This window comes from Chiloscyllium plagiosum, unplaced genomic scaffold, assembly GCF_037043375.1.
Source record: "Chiloscyllium plagiosum isolate Xiang-an unplaced genomic scaffold, Cpla_swu_hap1 HiC_scaffold_5, whole genome shotgun sequence".
NCBI classification, from domain to species: Eukaryota; Metazoa; Chordata; class Chondrichthyes; order Orectolobiformes; family Hemiscylliidae; genus Chiloscyllium; species Chiloscyllium plagiosum.
This window is the reverse complement of record NW_028270143.1, coordinates 78,164,662-78,185,062: the sequence shown is the minus strand read 5'-3', so window position 1 is coordinate 78,185,062 and position 20,401 is coordinate 78,164,662. Positions and strand designations below refer to the sequence as shown.

At 40.8% G+C, this 20,401-nt stretch overlaps 1 protein-coding gene across 1 annotated transcript in view; it reads right to left on the bottom strand.

Annotated features, from left to right (window-relative positions):
* Nucleotides 1-20,401, bottom strand: part of itga8 (integrin, alpha 8) — a 207,770-nt gene that overhangs the window by 10,534 nt on the left and 176,835 nt on the right. The window lies entirely within an intron of this gene.

Sequence of the window (20,401 nt, the reverse complement as noted above, 5' to 3'; positions counted from 1 at the left end):
TTTTGGGTCCAGTATGATTTATCTTCAGAACAAAATAACTGAATTTGATTGCGCTACCATGGAGGTACTACTGGATAACATTGGCAAAAATCAGTTTTTTAAAACAACTGTATTCAAAATATTACACTGTCATTACATCGGATTGGAACATCAGCTTACCCAGATATTTATTTACTTGTCTGGTCTGTCAGTACAATAAATGTTCTGAAATCAGTTTGCTTTTAGCATGGTAATGTAGTGGTGTATGTTGCTTCTTCTAGAACTTGAGTTTTTAATTGAAGTTAATAGTTTATTATGGTTTCTAGCTAAATATGTCATATCCTTTGACTGATTAAACATAAAAAAAACTGCTGAGTTTCTCTTCTTCTGTACTGAAGACCTCTTTGAAATGTCAACAAAGGCAATACTCACTTCCTCCATCATGATTATACTGAATAATGGTTGAATAAGTCAGATCTTTCCATGTAAGAAACTTGTACAGTAATGAAGTACAGAGAAATAAATTAACAAAATTTGTAGATGTCATATTACCATACCCTTTGTTATTTTAAAATTCAGAAGTTTAACTACCTATGCCTTAAACATATTCAGTGACTTGGCCTCCATTTCCTTTTGTGGTAGAGGTTCCACTGGTTCACCACCCTTTCAGTGAAGAGATTTTCCATCATCTCAGTCTGAAATGTTCCTCAGACAGTGTCTCTTTGTTCAAGATTCCCCAAGCTCCCTGTATCTACTTTGTCCAGCCCCGTTAAAATTTATTCATTTCAATCAAATCACCTCTCATCCTTCTAAACTCCAATCCAGTCAAACCAATCTCTACTCATAGACCAGTCATAGATCAGTGGTATGTCGTGAAGCTGTGCTACTCTCCCTCTATAGCAAGCACATTGTTTCTCAGACAGGGACACCAAAACCTGAATGCAGTATTTCAGGTATGATCTCATCAAAGTCCTATATGGCTTATTATTTCTATGCACTCTTTGGGTGTAGGTGAAGCTGGCTGAGCAATCATTTATTGCCTGTCCCTAGTTGCCCTTGAGGGGGTGGTGGTGAGCTTCCTTCTTGGACAGATGCAGTCCATGTGTTTTGGGGAGTCAGGAGGTGAGTTACTCGCTGCAGTATTCCTAGCTTCTGACCTACTCTTGTAGCCACTGCATTTATGTGGCAATTCCTAATAGGATTCTGTAGTAGCTCTAGGATGTTGATAATGAAGGATTCAGTGAGGGTAACACCATTGAATGTAAAAGGTGTAGGTTAGATAGTCTCTTATTGGAGATAGTAATTTCCTGGCATTTGTGTGGTGTGCATGTCACTTGCCAGTTGCCAACCCAAGACTGGATATTGTCCAGATCTTGTTGCATTTGAACATGGACTGCTTCAGTGTCTGAGAAGCCATGAATAGTGCTAAGCATTGTATAATCATTGGTGAACATCCCCATTTCTGACTTTCCTTTTGCAATGAAGGTCAATATAGCATTTGTCTTCCTAATTGCTTGCTATACCTGCCTGTTTACTTTTATTTATTGATGTACAAGGATACCTAGACCCCTTTGTTCATCCACACTTCTAAACGATAACCATTTATATAACACTCCTCCTTTCTGTTTTTCACACTGAAGTGTAACCAACTGTACTGCATCTGCCATATGCTTGCCCACTCACTCAACTTAGGCCATTCAGCCTATCGAGTCTGATCTGTCATTCAATGAGATTATGGCTGATTTGATAATCATAGAATAATAGAATTCATATAATCCCTCAGCGTGGAAACAGGCCCTTTGGCCCATCAAATCCACACCAACCCACTGAAGAGTATCCCACCCAAACCCATTCCCCTACCCTATTACTATACATTTGCCCCTGACTAATGCACCTAACCTACACATCTTTGGATTGTGTGAGTAAACCAGAGGAAACCCACAAGGGATGAACTCATATTTCTCCAGTTTCCTCATTTCTCCTCCCCCCACCTTGTCTCAGTCAAATCCCTCGAACTCATCACCGCCTTCCTAACCTGCAATCTTCTTCCTGACCTCTCCGCCCCCACCCCACTCCGGCCTATCACCCTCACCTTGACCTCCCTCCACCTATCGCAATTCCAACGCCCCTCCCCCAAGTCCCTCCTCCTTATCTCAGCCTTGAACATACTTAAAAGCCCTCTGTGTGTAAAGCATTCCACAAATGCACAACCATCTGAGAGAAGAAATTCCTCCTCATACCGGTGTTAAATGTTTGCTCCCTTACTCTGAGAATATGCCATCTGGTCCGTGAGTCTCCTGCAAGGGGAAACAAACATTCTGCACCTCCTTGTCAAGTCTGCTAAGCGTCTTGGAGGTTTCAAGTTACTTCTCATTTTCATAAATTCCAAGGAGCACAGGCCCAGGCTACCTAACCTCTCCTTATAAGATAGTCCCTTCATATCTAGCATAAGCCTACTGGACGTTCTTTGGATTGCTTCCAATGTCAGTATGTCTTTCCTTACACAAGGGACAAAAACTGTTCACTGTATTGCAGAGTTGTATTGTTTCAGCAAAAACCTCCCTACTGTTGTATTCCATTTCCTTCTCAATTATTCAATGCACTCAGATGCGAGCTTTTTTATGATTCATTGATGAGGACTACCAAATTCCTTGGTGTCAGGTGGCAGCTTGCCAAGTTCCAGTTGGCCAGCAGTGGCTTCGGCCGACTCTCCCTGGTGAAGACCTTGGGCAATGGTGTGGCATGGGGACAGGCTGCAATCAAAAGGCTTGCAGCAGCCTCATGTCTGAGAGAGGTTATGGCCCTGCTAGAATAGTGTCAATCAGCTCAGGTAATTTACTGTTGGAAACAACATTATGAACCTTGCAATGCTCACTGAGATTTGTGATTCTAATGACTAACCAATTTAAAAGCGAAACAATGCTAAATGGACTGACTTTATATGTGGACTCATGTTATGGAATTGAAATGTTGCTGGGAGCTGAGGCACATAAAGGGAGGCCTGTTGCACACATGAAGGAGAAGGGGCAGGGTGCAAGAGGCTAATGATGTAGGAGGAAGTCTGTATGAGAATAAACACATGGCACAGAGATATTGAGTGTGTCCTCATTTTCAATGCAATAGTTTCTACATAATTCTACGTCAAAGTAATAAAAATATTAATTAACCAAAGACAGTAGGGTGGAGTTTCCACTTTGGACATAATTGGTGATTCTGTCACAGATTACGCAGTAAATTTTAACTGTTTTGAAAAGTGTTTTCCCTCTCCAATATAAAAGGTTGCCAGACTAATATCCACTAAGACTTTCCCTTAAACAAGAATCATAATGGTTTCAAATTCTCATCTCACCTAACTTTGTTCCAACCTATTTTTCAGCACGGGGGAAACAATAAGCCAGCATTTCCTTGTGCTTTCTGCTCTGTTGCCATTATCTTGGCAGACATGGAACCCCATACTCAGTTGTGTAAACGGGTTTCTGCTGAATCTTCCCCAATGATTGTTGGCTGAGCAACAGAAGCTGCACTGGAAACTGTTGACACAGGTCACATTACTTGATGTATAATTATTTGAAGTAAATAATGTTAACTTAAGTTGGAGAGATAGTGAGATTGAAAATAGTCTTAATGAAGGAAGGAAATAATTTGAATTTGGGATGCTGCAGCTGAATTGTAAAAACATTCCAAATTGCTTGGTTAGAATATTTCATCCCCAAAGTGTTAATCAGAACAGATGTTACACTAACAGTACCTGATGGAATTTCTATTTGTTTGAAAGTCAAATTGAAATCACATTACTATAATGAATGCTGTTCATTTTCACCCTAATTGTAACTTGTAAAAATATAAGAATTTTGACATACCACAGCTAAATACAACACACAGAGGTAATCTATCTGAGAAATGTAAACTTAATTAACTCTTATCTTGGATTAAAAAGATTTAGTTCTTCCAAGTCAATTTTAGGAATGTCACAATTCCCTCCAGAAATCTCTAAAAAAACGTTTTTGGATTTACACACATGATAACAGGCTTCGCTCTTGAAATAATTTATGCCAGAAAGTTTGGCACATTCTACTTCCTGTAAAAGCAGCACTGTAGAAGCTCAAAAAATAACACTAGACTTCAATAATAAAGGTCAATGAAAATAAGTTGGCGTACATTGATTAACATGCTAGCACCACAATTTCAATAGAGGAAACTTCTTTTATCTAAGTGAGTTCATATAGTTTGGTGTTTGTGCCAGAGATTATAAACTAACATCATGTGAATTCAATGGTGCAGTGAGTTAATATAATAGGCCATTCTTTTGCAAACATTATGCTTAGTCCAAGTATATTTGTATATGTAGGACAAGAAGTGGATTTCATAGAATCCCTACAGAGTGGAAACAGGCCATTTGGCCCAACAAGTCCACACCAACGCTCCAAAAGGAGTCCCACCCAGACACACCTCCCTACTTATCCCTGTAACTCTACATTTCCCATGGCTAATCTACCTAACCTACACATCCCTGGACACTATGGGCAATTTAGCATCGCCAATTCACCTAATCTGCATATCTTTGGATTGTGGGATGAAAGCAGAGCACCCAGAGTAAACCTATGCAGACACAGGGAGAATGTGCAAACTCCACACAAACAGTCGCCAGATGTTGGAATTGAACTCAGGTCCTTGATGCTGTGAGGTAACAGTACTAACCACTGAGCACCTGCCACTTCATTCTGCCAAATATTACATTTCAAGGTTTACCACCTAAATAGCTTCAGTCTGGTGCTCATGCAAGGGGTGGGGTGTACAGATATGGTGCATAGATTTCTGCATGGATATTCACGCAGTCATGGAGACTTTGACAATCTTCCAGAAAGGTGGATGGGATCCAGGTCTGGAGGTTTGATCCCCATTTTTGCCATCCTATTTTCACTGGGTCAGGGTGAGGTACTGTTGGGATACAGGCAGGACACGATGCTCACAGGTGGGACATTGAATTTAACTGGGCCATTTGAAATTAATGCTGAATTCAAACAGATACCATTTTTGCTGCAGCAGGAGCCTTGTCCAACAGAATAAGAGTTACATAACTTTAGAGAATTTACAAATGCTCCAGAAGTGAGGATATAGTATGTAGAGGTGTCAAGGTATCATGTCATTCAAAAGGCCATTTGTTCCAAAGTTGAAAACAAAACTGCTTAAAATAAAAACCTGTCCAAGAAATTTCAATAGCTGTTTGTTGACATATAAGTTCTATAATTATAACATTTTCAAGTTTGGCTGCTTTCTACAGCAGTTGATTATCACAGTGGGGGTGGGGAGGTGATTCATAGTTTAAATGATAGCACAAAGAGACTATTAAAGGACTAATTGAATTTGATATGAGGTTATTAATACAAAACAGTTTAAGTATTGAGAAGGATTAAATCAATTGTATTGACTTTCATCAATCAATGATTAAGTCTGTATTAAACACTTAGAAGTATGTTTTATTTCATCTCAAGTGTGATTCCTGAGTCGGCCTATGGTGCATATTGGGTGAATTGATATGGAGGATATAAGGGTAAAGTCTGTAGATGAGGGGTGTAGGCATGATTTCACTAAGTTGACATAGGAGCAATGAAAGGCCATGGACATGATAAGTATGAAGAGTTGCTATAAATTGGCATCAGGGTATTAGATTTCATTGGGAAGTGTGGTTCATATCTTGGCAGGGAGGCTATGGGTGGGCATTGGAGCTGAACAGATGAACGTGGGTTGACATATACAGGTGTAGGAAGTGGGTGGTGAGGTGAGTGGGAGTGAGAGGTGTGGGCTAGACAGCTTAATATTTAGCAAAGCAATTGAGATAAAGTCCCAGAAGGAACTAAGGTGGTACTTTTAAATATTCCAGGCAAAAGTGAGGACTGCAGATGCTAAAGATCAGAGTCTAGATTAGTGTGGTGCTGGAAAAGCACAGCAGGTCAGGCAGTATCCGAGGAGCAGGAAAACTGACGTTCCGTCAAAAGCTCTTCATCAGAAATGTCCTTCCTGATGAAGGGCTTTTGCCCAAAATGTCAATTTTCCTGCTCCTCGGATGCTGCTTGACTTGCTGTGTTTTTTCAGCACCACATTAATCTAGATTTTAAATATTCCAGCTTGGCAATTTGCAGCTTGTGTGGTTACCTCCGATCAGCGCTGGGGGGATTTTCTCTCTCTAAATTTGTGCAGCAAGGTGGGAAACTCCACAGCTCAAGCTACTTGACTCCAGAAAATCCAGGAGTTGTAGAATGTCAGGTCGATCTGCGTCTGTAACCACCCTACAGCTTGGTGAACTTCTGGGTAAATTCTGAGGGAGCCTGGCAGTTAAGAGGGCACGCCTGGAACGGACTGCATTAGATGTAGGGGGTGGGACAAAGGTCAGCTTGTATGATTACTGAGTATTTAAAGGAATACTGGCAGCACTTACAGTGGTAGCACTGTTCGTGTGGCTAGCTTACCCATGGGCACAAAAAGAGGAGGAAAATGGATGCTAGTATGGGAAGGGCAGCCACACTATTAACAGACATGTGGTAATGTGGGAAGCATTGGTACTATGGTAAAAAAAGGCCAAACAGTTTCTTCAACAGATTGTGGAGGTGGTGAATGGTCAGAGTGTGGTGTAGTGGACCTAGATCCAGAACAGGAGTTGCTTCCATGATTTCTTAAGATTCAGCAAGATGAGTGCCATGCAACTTTCACCTAGCACCTCCAAAGCCTCCTCCATTTAAATTTTAAATGCTACATTTATAACCATACATCAAAATGTCTGTCTAGATTCCGCCTTAACTCTCCACCTTCACAGACAGCAATGACACTTTCCATAAATGTGCTGATCTAGCACTCAGCCAGTGACAGTGAGTACCCTCAAATAACATGCTTACTTCCTTAGCAAGGACTGAACACGTAGGTTTCCTCACTCCCGAAATGTCTTCACTGGTGGAGGAGAGGCACAAGAGCAAGGATATGGTGATGAGTAGGAGACAATGGCACAACATACTGCATCTAGCACCCCTCCTTCTCCTGCACTAGCCAATCAATTAGCAGCATCAATGCTGCATCTAATGAAGCATAAATTAAAGTTGAGAAGAATTGAGCAGGAGTGTGAAAGGTTGAATTACAGCAGGCTGCAATATGATGTGATGTCTGTAGTTCATGGGAAATGGATTGATATCCTACAAGCTTGATGCAGTAGAACATGATGCATAAGGTTTAGCCTTAGGTTTTCCTATGAATGTGAACCAGTAGATGTCTGTGAATGTGCAAAGAGCACTTGCAGTGTCAAAGTCATACTGTGTTTAATATAAATAAAGAGCCCATTGCAGTGAATTGCACCTCAATAACCACCTGGAGGAAAATGCAAAATGGCCAAGGACCCATAATGTCCTCTGATGACATTTCTAACAGAAACCTTGGACATCCAAAAATTCTATCACCGCTAGACTGGAAAGATCAGGAATAAAAAAAAAAAAAATTCATTGGATGTTAGTGTTTCTGGCTCGGGCAACGTTTATAGTCCATAACTAATTACCTCTGAGAACGTGGTACTCCGCTGTATTTTTTAACCACTGTGGTGTAGGTGCACCCTTGGCATCATAAGGAAATGAGTTCCATGATTCTGACCCAATGATGGTGAAGGAACGATGATATAGTTCCAGGTCATCATGATGTGTGGTTTTAAGGAGAACTTAATAGTGGCAAGTGTTCCCAAACATTGCTGTTCTTGTCCTTCTAGAGGGCAGAGGTTTTGGAAGGTGCTGTTGAAGGGACTACAATGAATCTTGTGTCTAGTACATGTGCTGTAACTGTGCCTCAGTGGTGTAAGGAGTGAATGCTGAAGATGGTGCCTGGAGTGCCAGTCAAGCTGGCAGACTTGTCAGTCTGCTGTGAGCCACTTATTGAGGAGCTGCATTCATTTGAGAAGGTGTGATTTTGAGATTGAGAGGAACAGGGAAGGTTGGATTCACTAGCATTGATGCAGACTCCAGCTGCACTGCCTGTGCCACTTTGTATAGCTTTGTCCCAAAGTAATTACAAACTCTCCAAATTTACGAAGTTTCCAAAGGACTGAGCAGGTGCTGATGAGCAGCTACTATGTCATCACATATGGCTCCAATTGTTGTAGGACCACCTGAATTCCCTGGGTCCAGAGGATTATGACCATGACATTACGGCAACACACAGTCATCCTTGTGAAGCACTTCAGCAAAGTTATAAATCAGGGTTAAGTAATGTTACAAAAGAGACAAGTTTAATTTATAGGCACCAAATTTAAGCAGTGAAGGAAACAGCTCACTTCACTTTTGTATTGGCACATTGATAAATTAGACAACTTATTTCCTTTTCGCTAGTTGTTTCAATGCTTTAGGGGATGGGGAGCAGATGAAGCTTGTAAATGCTGTGAATGGTGGGCAACCTGCCAGGCTATGATTACAGTTGATGTGCTTTAGTGCAGCGTCACTGCTGGATGTTATTTCCTACATAAGCGACCTGCATCGAGACAGGGCTTAATGTAAGCAAAACTCCAAGGCCCTTTCCAAAGTCTAGGGGGAGGTGCAGGATTCTGGTAGGGGGTAAGACAGTGGACTTGAAGGGAAAAAAACTAAAGAAGGAAAATGAGCTGAGAAACAGGCAATACGTTTGGCTTTAAAATTCAAGAGGAAACCAAATGTTTTGTGTGTTTTGAGTAGGTCTTTCAAATGCAAAAGTGAATAGGTTAGGAGTTCAGGGTGGAAGTTACAGAGAGTAGCACCAAGGCAGCTAAGGTCTCTTCTACTAAACAATAGGATGAAAGGAGTGAGCTATACATAGGTCAGTGAAGGCCAACTTATGTGTGGGGAAGAGGAAACAGCACTGCTGTTTGATGCATGTTGTGCCAATTTTAAAAACACCAGGCGCGGTTGCAGTTCTTCACCATTACTAAATGTCAGCCTGGAGGAGCTGACAATAAATGAATGACTTACTGTAAATTGGAGCTCCCAAGATCAGACAGAAGTGGCAGTGAGTGGCTCATCATGCCAAAGGTATCTTTTCAGAAAGTGGTCTCTTCTTAAATAACACACTTCAAGAGCTACTAGGAGGGCTGGCCATCACTGCGATGGACACTGCCCTCACAATGACATGAGTGGACTTGGAGGTTTGGTAAGGAGTTGTTCATGAGGCCAGAGCTGCCATTGGAGGTTGTTTATAGGTAATAGAGTGCAGGAATGGGAGGGGGTCTTCTAAAACTCACAGGGCTGCCAGTTTTCATCTCCTTGTCTCCCCATAAAGCAGAAGGCCTGCCCGTGGTAAAATGTTCTTAAAAGGCCCTCAATTGACTCTGTGGTGGGAGGGTCTTACTTCACTATTCCTGTTGCTGATAAGCGACATGACAGCAGGACAATGATGGCACTTCATCCCTCAACTTCCCCTCAATAGTCAATGCATTCTCTTGTTCTGCCAGATCATTTATAGAGAGCTGGTAAAAGCCAAGCCTCTGTGTGCAAAAATCCCTGAAGTTCTATTGGTGAATGTATGTTCCATACTTTTACTAGATGAGAGCCTGGAAGTTGATAATGCTGCATCAGTTTTTTTTTATTCCTCAGGATATGGATTTACTAATTGGCTAGCATTTATTGCCCATCCCTAATTACCTTTGAGAAGGTGGTGGTGATCTGCCTTCTTGAACCATTGTAGTCCATCTGCTGTGGGTTGACCCACAATGCCCTTAGGGAAGGGAACTCCTGGATTTTAACCCAGCGACAGTGAAGGTATCTTCAACTTGAGATGGTGAGTGGCTTGGAGGGGAACTTGCTGGGTCATGTTCCCATGTATCTGCTGCCCTTGTCGTTCTAGATGAAAGTGGACATGACTTTGGAAGGTGCTGTCTGAGGATCTTTCTTGAATTTCTCAAGGGCAAGTAATGTATTTAGAATGATGGCAGGGTACAGAAATCTGCTACATACTAAAAATCCGTCAACAGCCAGAATTGTGAAGGTAGAAAAGACCTTACCTAACATTTCTTTGAATATGTAGATAAGGCACCCTACACCTGTTTGACGCTCCATTTGTGAAAGTGGATTTCATCTTGAGATAATTCAGATAAATATAGTCCACATATGCTATAAGCAGTGGTCCTCTTTGTCAATGAGTTACATGGCAATGCTCAGGAAGTGGCCATAAGTCACTGGCCTCCTGTAATTCAGGCTTGAGGCTTAGAATTCGGCATGTATCAGGTTTCCCTGTTATAGCAGTGATCGGCTCTTGCATCTGGTTTAAGTTGGCCTTCTAGCAACAATCAATGTCTGAAACAATATCTCCTTGCATGACAATGTCAGTGACACAAGAATTTTATTCAAAAGCAAAGAAAGAGCAGATTTGAGACCTCCTGTCCGATTAACATGGTGGAGCTAACAGTCCCAGCATGTTGGATATTGGCTTACTGCATCACATCTGCCATCGCCAAGGCTGTGTTAGTTATCACCTAGGCCTACAGCTGGGTGAGCCTGGTACCTGAGTATGTTAGTACTGCAGGATAGAATCACAAAATACCAGGGGGACAAAGTGACTGCTTGGCCCATTGTACATCCTCTGGAAGGTCAGAAGATTTAATTAATTCGTCTGATTCTCCTGATATTTTCGTGTTGCTCTGCAAATTTGTCTCATCAGCAAGTTGCTTGAATTGGAAATGCAGTAGCTGAGAGTGTAGTGCTGGCAGATTCAATCACAGAATACTACAGCACAGTAACAGGCCCTTCAACCCACAATATCTGTGCCTACTATGACATCCCAGTCTAAATTATTCCCATCTATCTGCAGCTAATCTGTATCCCTCTACTCCCTGCCTGTTTACATGTCGGTCTAAATGCCTCTTAAACATTGCTATTGTATCTGCTTCTACCACCCTTTGTGTAAAAACTTTACTTATACATGTCCTTTCAACTCCTCCCCTCTCACCATAAACCTATGTCCCCTTACATTTGACATTGTCATGGTTTTCAAAAGGATGGGATCATTTTGTGAAGAAAGGAAAATGGAAAGTGTTGGTGTGGGGGCTGGGAGCTTGGTAGTCAGGGGTGGGGATGAGACTAAGTCAATCGCTCTGGCAGAGATCCAAGAGCTCCCCCTCCCTCCCCTAGTGGCACTGCCAAGTTATGAAGAGCTGCCGGCATCAGATTGGCCAGCAGTTCTCAATGGGTGCTACTTCTGCCTGCAGGGCCATTGACTCCTGGGAAAGGCTGTCAGTGGCACTTAACCCGACAGGTCTTCAGTTTGGGGCTCTCCAGCCAACAGTAGGACCCCCTCAACTCCTTTGAATACTGTGCATTGTTCAATTTATGATATAGTAACTGAAGGAAGCTCTTTTTAAAAATATATATCTTTAACCCTCTATAATGTATCTCCCTGAATTCCCAGTAGACAAAAGGCCCAATAAGAATATGTGTTTCAGATGGCATAATTTACGATAAAAGGAATACTTTGTGCTGGGTGAGAGAGGGAGTCCGGAATATTCAGGCTTACAGTTTCACAAGGCATTAGGCTTGATGGTTATGGGGCTTGCATCTCTGTGAGGTTGGTATGGAGTCAGATATGTGGAGCACATTATCCTCCTCTTCCTCCACTTGCACTATCCGCTGTTGGTTGGATGATGGTGGATGATTTGCACACCTCTTCTCCTGTAGTTCAATTCCTCTGTGGAGCACCACGTTGTGCAAGTCACAGCCGAACAACGCCATTTTGGAGACCCTTGCTGGTGCAAAGTGAAGGGTAGCCCGCATTTGTCAAGGTGGCCTGAATCTCATTTTCAGCAAGTCCAGGGATTCTATGAATTCAGTGGTGTGTTCAATGATTACTCCTGTGTGATGTAGCTCCTATTGTACTGACTAATGGCAGCATTGGAAAGACTCCTCGTGGGATTTTCTTGTTGGGTGGGGGTGGGTGGAATCAACCTTGATACCCACTCAATCGGCTCAGAAATCCATATGCTTTTGGTAGACATTGACCAGGATGGAAGAGACATGGTGGCCTGAAGAAATCTTGCACATACCTGCCTGAGGAACATAGGACCTACACACTATGCGAGTAGAATCCCTTCTGGATGGCAAAAACAGCAGCATTAACCGATGGCCCCTCGAATGCCATACGTGCAGAATCTGAGGACATCCAGTTATTGCAGCAAAGGCAAGACCTTGAGTGAGTCTAACTGGCCAGATCAATGTTAAAGTGCATACACTGAGCAGCCTTGGCATGCCTGGCAGCGAATGGCAAGACTGACTTGTTGGCTGTAGACTGTGAGATCCTACACGGCTCACCAGCTGATGCCTAACAAAAGTTGAAGGTGAAGTCATTCAAGGCAATGGTGGACCAATGCTTTCTCTCAGCATTTCCACACCAGCCACCCACAAGTAAAACTCTTCGATTATTGTGCTTGAACTGCCACTCAAAACATCTACAGGCACAGTGCAAACTACCTGTGCACTCAATGAAAAACAAAATTAGGGAGGAAATTGATGACCAGTGGTACAGCACACCTCCAGGCCCTCTTAAAAGGAGGTCCTGCTCCATGGGTCAATGACGGTCAGCAAGGAGCTTCTTGAGGCATTGTTGTTTTGACATGTTGAGGTGGCTAAAACTTTGGTGACCCTCTTTGGACAGTATCATTCTCCTTTGAGCTACGACTCTGTCCTTTTCTGCTCTTGCTTAAGTACATGTGACTGGCCCTCCTGTTCCTCTTCCGAGGATGATATAATAGTTGCAGTAGCCGCTTCCATTCAGCATCAACCACTGGGAACAGACAGGTTTACAATAAGGGAAGTAAAGTCCTACCAGGTATTGAAAGTACAGCTTTTTTTCCCAAAGGCATGGCTTTCATCATTCTGTTTCTCTATTTAAATGTTTTCTAGGAATATCAGCTTCATTGATTAATGACTTTCTACTGTGCTGTCATCTGGTGACATTGTGGCAACTTGGAAAATGGTGCACCAGCAGTTAAAACCAGAAAAAAAGATAAATGGAAGTGTTCTTGTGGAGCAGTGGTCCAGTCCCTATCTTTGAGCTAAAGACCGGGTTCAATTCTGACTTGTTTCAGAGGAGTGTTACAACATATCTAAATAAGTTGATTAAAACTATTCAGTTGCTGTATATTATATTTAAATATCTCGCTTAGAATGATTCCTCTTAAATGCAGAGGTAATTGCATACAGGCTGCATTCCACATCTGCAGCTATGTTTTTAACCACCCATCTCTCCAAATCGTCCAAACTTGGTGCTCTCCATTAATGGCAGATAGAAATCTGCCCTTAGGAGTTTGCATGCTGCCTGAGGAAGTGGTATTACACAGGAGCTCTTGTGACTTAGGTGAACTTTGTTTCGTGACAACCAAAGTCTGAGATAGATTGGAAACATTGCCTCACAAGTTACAAGGTAAGTATGGCCCAGCTGCTTTTCTGTCACATGTACAGTCATCAGGCAGCCTGGCTAGGGAACATCTTTTGATTGCAATCCCGAGAGATTGGATATCTGTTAGAATCTGCCAAAACCATTAGTACCAAATTCTATTTCGCTACTGCTCAATAGAAACAAAAGACTAATGGTTCAATGATGAAGGATGCAATAGGAAGAGAAGCAGATTACCATCACAAACCTTCTCTCACATCTCCATGTCCTTTTTTTTCACCTTTATGCCATTTATGTCAGATTAAATAAATCAAGGTCATTAACTTAGTTCTGATTTCAGAACCGAAGGTTTGAGGGTTCAGTTTAAAGAGTTGAGTTTAGAAGGATTTTTTAATTTTGCAGGAGAATCAAGTTTTAGTTCAGGACCACTATACATGAAGTGTCTTAGTTTATTGAGTCTCCAAGCCAGGAGAGTTTGGATAGAAATCTTCAGTTCTTTGGAACTGAAAAGGTTTAGCCCATCAGAATGGTGAAGGATTCACAACAGTGAAATTGGAAAGAAAGCAAGAAATTATCTCTGCAGTTCAAGGAAAAGAATCTGTGAGTCAATTGAGAAAGTTTTAGAATTGAAATCAGAGGGAAATGTAACTGTAATTGAGAATCTGTAAAAGGATAGTGTTATGAAGAAGGTTAAAACTTTGTTCAGCTGTTTGTGTTAAGGTCTTTCTGATCACAGCATATTTATTTAAATAACTTTGTGAGTCTTTTTCTTTTGTGTAATAAACTTGTGTTCTGTTACTAAAGAATAGCTACAACCTCATGTGAATAAATTTCAGTAAACAACCAATACATTAACCAACTGCAAATTAAACAAATAATCTGTCAAACTAGGTTTTAATCTGGAATCTGGCTCATCCAGTATTATTTTCAGCTGGGATCAGAACAATCTTAATGTGTCATGCATATTCATAATAAGGAATTCAAATATTTACAACATTATAGAGACTTTGCCGAATCTGGTAATGCCATTAGCCTTTTTCCAGCACTGCAATGAAACAAGAATTTTGATATAACAAAAAAAACCATGTATCTAGGTAATCAAATTAACAATCTGAATAAGATAATTATTTTGTAAAGTGCATGAGCCAGATCTCGGTCTGGTTGATTGAGCTGCTGAACTTTGATGCGATTATTGAAATCTGACTTTATACCATTGCTCATATCACTGTAAAATGTAATGCACATCTAAGACAGAAACGTGACTGCTACTCGCATCAATATCAGAAGCAAATCTAAATATCTTCCTTGATTTCTATACAAACATTGGGAAGTTGTCATTAATTTCAGACTTTTACCTCTGACAAGATCACTACAGACTTTTCTTGGACTCAGATTGAAGAAGGAAAAGTATAGAAAAGCATGTACTTGTACAGTCTTTCAATTTTTGCCTTCTGGCAAGTGTGACCATGTATCTTTCGCTAAACCAAGTCTGTGAGCCAATGCAAATACATAGTTGTTGGATGGGCTACGGCACTAGATACAATGTCATTGTCTGAGCCAGAATGAAGTCTGCTTTGTTTTTTGATGAAAAGCAGTTGGAATGCAAGACTGAGGTATCAGCTTCCTGTTTGAGACCATTCCAATGTAAAGAGCCAAACACAGTAATTTTTATTCCTTTCAAGATACAAGATAGCAATAAAACCCTGCTTGGATACATACCAAAATGTGTTAACTATTGCATACTGCATTCTTTCTGCTGATCAGATGAATCAGTGCCAGATACAATATCAAAACATTTCCCTCAGTTTGAGAGGAGGATAAGGCCACTAGCAATTGTGTAGGAAATGATGGAAAAACGATAGCACAAATTATTTGACATCAGGTCAGTCCTTGCATGGCAACTAAGGTTGTTTGCCTGGAGACAGCTGCTCAAATTCTGTCAATAACAGACAAAGTTTGTTAAACTGTTGCCAGTCTGATCTGCCTTTGTTTCTGTATACACAGTTCAGCAGTGACTTTGGTGACAATTTCAAATCTTAATTGTTGATGTTATTGACCCCGGGCTAGAAATTATAGTAACTTTTAACACCTTCTATCATAACCCATCAAGAAGGGGGAATGCATGGGCAGATACCATTTAAATACAAAATTGAAAAGTTATTTTTAAAAGTGGAGTTGTTTATTGTTGTGCAAAATGTATCATACAGTATTAACATGCCCACCCTAGAATCCTCTTGTCCTGCAAACTGCAACTCTTTATAAGTTTAATTTCATCTCCAAATCATTGAATTGGCTGTCACCTCTTCATTCAATCCTGATGGTTCTTGAAAACTCTTTTTGAATCCCTCCTGATAGATTATCCAATCTCCCTCATGAGGTCTTACCACTGTCACAGCATCAAAATGGCCTTGACCAAGATACAAATTACATCCTTGTGACCTCTCATGTAGTGCATTATCATTCCTCTTCCATTGTAATCTCTTGTAGTTTTTGTTGTGGATTATGGAACAACCCCTCCAAAATCTTTCCTCCAATGTCTAGCTAAGTAGGTTGGTTTGTTCCCAGTTCCATTCTGATGCACTTGATTTGAGCCAGTAATAGCTTCTCTTGCAGCCCACACATTGTTGCTTTTGAAGCTCACATGATTCTATCCCTTGCCCCCACCCTCCTCCTCTCCTGCATGTTAGCCTTGGCAATGCCATTCACTACCAAGGGGTTAGCTTCTTCTTCAACAGCATGACATTTAGCTCTATCTCTTCACAACAAACATTGATTCTTCCATGTGTCTGTATTATTAGGCTACTTGTCCAATAGACTACGATGGATAAATTTTAAATTTGTTTTCCTGGAACAATGAAAGTGTGCAGTTTTTGACTTTGGCTCCCATTGAAAACTCCATACTCTCAATAGTTCCCATTCTCCTCCTCAGCTATTGGTTTAGACTGAAAAAGCTGGTCACAGTTTCACCATCCTACTTGACTCTGAGCAGAGTTTCTGAACCCAACCCTACCATTGTCTTGACTTTCACCTCTGACTCAATAATTACAATAATCTCCTGTCTAACCTCTCCATAAACAGCAGTACATTCAGAACTCTATCCTAATCCGAACCGAATCCTGTCCCCTATCAACCCTGACTTTGCTGACTTGTTGACCAACACTAGTTCATAGTTCCTCAGAACCTGGATGTTCCGCATTATTTTGTTGCTGGGCCAAAGATCAAGAAACGGGATGTGCATGATGTTAACAGGTGGCATGGTGCCTTAGTGGTTAGCACTGCTGCCTCAGTGCCAGGGTTCAATTCTACTGTTAGGCAGCTGTCAGTGTGGAGTTTGCCCCATGTCGGTGTGGGTTTCCTCCTGGTGTTCTGGATTCCTCCAACAGTCCAAAGATGTGCAGGCTAGGTGGATTAGCCACAGGAAATTCAAGGTTACAGGGATAGGGTGGGTCTGGGTGGAATGCGGGTCTGGGTGGAATGCTCTTCAGGGGTCAGTGTAGACTCAGTGGGCTGAATGGTCTGCTTCTACACTGTCAGGATTCTACGGTTCTAACCAGGAGCAGTGGTCTCTAGTTTTGATTGCTTAGAGGTGGCAGTCTTTAAATTGGAAATGTTATCTTTATTTTGTTTACTAACACAAATGTAACAGGCTGACTTCTTGTCTCAACATAACTTTAGGTATATTGAAACATTGTAACTGATGTGATCTACTTTCCTCTTGAAGTACTTGACAATCTGAAATGATGCATTATTTGTCCCACATACTCAGACATATAGTTTCATACTGGTCTCTGTTTTCACTACTGACCCTCTGCCATAGCCCAGGATAGATTTGTCCCCTTTGTTCATCACATGACCAGATTACAGCCTCCACTCAACTACTGGTATTATGGAATGAGCTGCTCAGAAATTACTTTCTATATGTTGGATTTCAGTAAGAGAGTATTTCTTCTGTACAGCTTCAAGATAAATCATGTCTAACTCATGTATTAGAGTTCTTCAAGGTGGTCACAACAAGGTAGTGAATAGAGGGGAACCAGTAGATGTGTTGCATTTGAATTTCCAAAAGGCTAAACAGGGTGGGCCTCTACTCACCAGACTTTAGCAAATTGCAAGGTATATCATCGAAAAATAGGATTCTTAAGGGGCTTGACAGGGTAAGTGCTGAGAAGATGTTTCCCCTCATGGGGGAGTGGAGGATCAGAGGGCATAGTCTCAGAATAAAGTGGCATTATATGAGGAAGAATTTCTTTTCTCAAAGGGTTGAGAGTTTTTGGAATTCCTTACACAGAGAGCTGTGAGGTAGAGTCCTTGTCTATATTTAAAGTTAAGATAGATAGATTCTTGATCAGTAGGGAAGTCGAGGGTGATGGGGAAAACATAGAAAAGTAGACATGAGGAATGCTGGATCAGCATGATCCCAGTGAATGGAAGACCATGTTTGAGGGGCCGAATAGCTTATCCCTGTTCCTGTTTAAGTATGACATTTACCACTTTGCTTTACTTTTGCACTTGTGTATCTTTGGAAGTCAAATCACTCACTGCTAGTAATTATTTACTGAACTTGATTTCCACTTCATTCCCTCACAGCTTGAGTTTCAGTCTCAAGAATGACTGTTGTCAACATTTTGCAAGTATGAGAAAACACAAGCATTATGATTTTTTTTGAATGGAGGAAAACCATAAAGCAACAAAAAATATTGCAAAATAACCTCATCCTTTCTCCTCTGATTTAAGTAGTTCTGGCTGATAAAGACAATGTTGATTATGACACTTGGAGAAAAGAAAGCTAACTTACTGCCTTACAGGCTGGTTTTGACACTTAAAAAAGTCTAGGCATGAATCTAACCACATGCTCCCCTACATTAGTAGACAGGCAGTAAGGTTTGAATTTGAAACAAACACCCGATGTTCTTTTCTTTTCAAAGAAGTTGATTGTTGGGATAACTATCGTCATTATCAACGCTTGGCTGAGTTTCAAGTGCTAAGTGGTATCAGGACAGTAGGCATTCCATTTACTGGAGAGTAATGGCAGGTCCCAATTTGTAATAACAGTTTGTTTTCTTTGACCTGGTTTCTGTTTTGTTGACACAAGCTAATAATATTACAAGTATTACATAGGAGAGTTGCTATGGAGGGAGCATAGACATAACATGGGGTCCCAATAGATATCTGCGGAGGCATGAGGCAATATGGGATGAAAATGTGGGAACAGACTGGATGGATAAGTTTTAGGGGGTCTTTAGGATCTAATTGAAATTATATTACTAAAACAAGTCCTCCAATCAACCTGCCTCTGTACCCACAACCCTTATGAATTCAAGCACAGTTGACAATCTGCACTGTAATCTGACCCCAGTGGGAAAGAGAAAACTGTCCTTTGAAGTCATACATATGTTGGGTGAATAGTTTGCAAGATGTAAAAGTGTGCTGGTTTTGTTTTGGAGCTGAAAGCTAGATTTGGCTATAGACTGCATTGTCCATATTTCTTAACGTTGAACTTACCAATTTATAGAATATTCTTACGGGAATCTGATACTATCTGGATTTTTGGCTCCACTTCCACATTTCTGGTACATGCCAGTTGGAAATAATTGCCTTTTCTCCTCTTGAAAATTCTTGACCTCTCTTTATGTTACTCCTCCCTAATTTGTTGCTAATGTGATGCATGACTGTTTGTTGATTCACTGCGTCAGAGAAGCCACAAGATGTATTGTTCATTTTGAACTGGTGTTTTCAATTGATCCAAACAACATACAGAAATGGAGGATATGCAACCGCTGATGTACAGCAAGTATTGAATGAATAAATTCAACATGATCTGGGAATCAGCACTTGAGATATAACTTTAAATGGGTCAATATTAAAGAAACGAGTGAACAGCTATGTACAATAATTGCAGAAGGTTGTGCAATAATACGCCAGTAAATGATCATTGGAATGCCTTTCAATATTCCCACAGACGCTGCCAGCCTGCTGACTTTCTCCTTCATTTCTTTTTAATGCGTTTAAAGCTATTTTGTTTATCCAACTTTAAATTGAGCAAGGTCAGACCAAGCAGCCATAACTCTAAAAGAATTAATAAGCAAAGAAAAATGAAATAAAGAACTTAAATGTCTATACAAATACTTCAGAGAGTGATAATGTTCATATGTTCAAAGGATGACCACAGTTGCAAAGAGAGATCTAGAAAATAACAGAACTGCAGAACAAAACATAAGTAAGAAATTTTTTCATGGTGCTGTGCAATCAAATTTTGAAGCTGTCTCAGAACAGCCTCAGGACACAAGATCAGTTTTTTTTTTAAATGAGAAGTTTTTTCACCATTTCATGGTCAAACTACTCCGTTAGTTCAGAGAAGCATGTGGAAATCTTTTGTCCACACACCCCAAAGCAATTGGAATGTAAAATACTTAACTGTCCTTGACAACTTTATTACAGACTTTTTTACGATGATTTTTTTTGAGATAAAGGAAAATCGGTACATGAAATTTACTTGTGTTTCCAATGGCATTTGATATAGTCCCACATCAAAAGGTTAATACACAATATCAGGGCTTATTGAAGAGGTGGATTATATTAGTATGGATAGAAAATTGATGAAGGATTAGAAGCAGAGAGTAGAGATAAGTGAAGCCTTTTCAAGTTGGCAGGCTGTAACAAGGGTTAGTGCTGGGGCTTCAACTATTTATAATCGATGTTTATGACTGAGACAGAGTCCAAGAGTAATATTGGGAGGTAATGCAAAGTTACTCACTTTGGTAGCAATAAAAGCTGAATTTTATAAAAAAAAGCATGAAACACTTAAATGTTGATGTTCGAAAGGACTTGGAGAAGGAACACAAAGTCCAGCAAACAATTAGGAAGGTGTATTGTCATTTATTACAAGGGAATCAGAGAACAGAAAAATAATTCTGGCTTCAATGGTACAGGTGAGACCACACATTGATGTAGCTTTGATCTCTACAGTGAAGCAGGAATTTGCTTGCATCAGCGGCAGTACAATGAGAGTCACCAGGTTGACTGCAGGATTAAGAGGATTTTC